This window comes from Galeopterus variegatus, unplaced genomic scaffold (assembly GCF_000696425.1).
Source record: "Galeopterus variegatus unplaced genomic scaffold, G_variegatus-3.0.2 Scaffold3845, whole genome shotgun sequence".
NCBI classification, from domain to species: Eukaryota; Metazoa; Chordata; class Mammalia; order Dermoptera; family Cynocephalidae; genus Galeopterus; species Galeopterus variegatus.
This window is the reverse complement of record NW_007729956.1, coordinates 97,662-99,070: the sequence shown is the minus strand read 5'-3', so window position 1 is coordinate 99,070 and position 1,409 is coordinate 97,662.

Below are 1,409 nucleotides of genomic sequence, written 5' to 3'. Positions count from 1 at the left end.
AAAAAAAAAGCAACTATGTGAGATGACAGATATGTTCATTTGTTTCACTATAATATCCACTTTACTGTCTATATGTATCCCATAACATCGTATTGTAAACCTCTAATATACACAGTAAAATTTATTTAAGAAAAAAGAAAAGTAGAGGTCACTGATGTTCTTGATAAGAGCAGTTTTAATGGAGAATGGATATGAAAACATGATCGGAGTAGGTTCAAGTGCAAATGAGAGGAAAGAAATTAACAGAAACTGTAGAAAATTATTTTAGGGGTTTTATTTTATTAGAAAGGTGAATAGAGAAATAGGGTATGAAGAAACAGTATGTTTGTTCATCAAAGTGATTGGAGAGACATAGAAAATAGGTGTTCTGGGAGAGAGAAGAGAAAATTGCTGAGCTATGTCCTTGAGTAGTTCTTGCAAGGGGATGGAGTCTAATTCCCAGTGGAGGGACTGGAAGTGTAAGGACTACAACAGCCCCACCCTCCCTTATCCACAGTTTTGCTTTCCCAGTTTTGGTTACCCACGATTTTAGTTACCCAAGATCCACTGTGATCTGAAAATATTAAATGGAAAATCCCAGAAATAAACAAGTCATAGGTTTTAAATTGCTTGCTGTTCTAACTAGTGCGATAAAATCTCGTGCCGTCCTGCTCTGTCCCTCCTGGGACGTGACTCATCCCTTTTTCCAGTGTATCCATGCTGTAGATGCTACCAGCCTCTTAGTCACTTAGTAGCCATCTTGGTTACCAGATGGACTGTCCCAGTATCACAGTGCTTGTGTTCAAATAACCCTTATTTTATTTGATAACTGCCCCAAAGCGCAAAATAGTGATGGTGGCATATTGTCATGTTCATTCTATTTTATTATTACTTATTGTTGTTATCTTCTTACTGTGGCTAATATATAAATTATATATATATATATATATATATATATATATGGACATATATATATATATATATGGACATATATATATATATGGACATATATATATATATGGACATATATATATATATGAAAATAAGCGGGAGAATACTATTATGGATATGGAGTTGAGGTGGGTAGGTGGTATATTTGTTAAATGAATGAAAGACAGTCAATCATAATAGTAAAGAACTTGAGCTCCAGGAAATTCCACCTGGTGGCCTAGCTGCAGGGGACTTTCTCTGATCTCCTTTGAAAACAGAGTCCATTTTTGTATGAAGTATAGTCAACTGAGTGGTAGTTTAGACTGTTAAAGTTTGCATGATGGAAATGTTCTAAAATTGATTGTGGTGATGGTCGTACAATTCTGTGAATATACTAAAAGCCATTGACTTGTACAAGGACACTATAAATGGTGAATTTTGCAGTATGTGAATTATATCTCAATAAAGCTGTTTGACCAAAAAAAAAAAAAAAAAAAAAA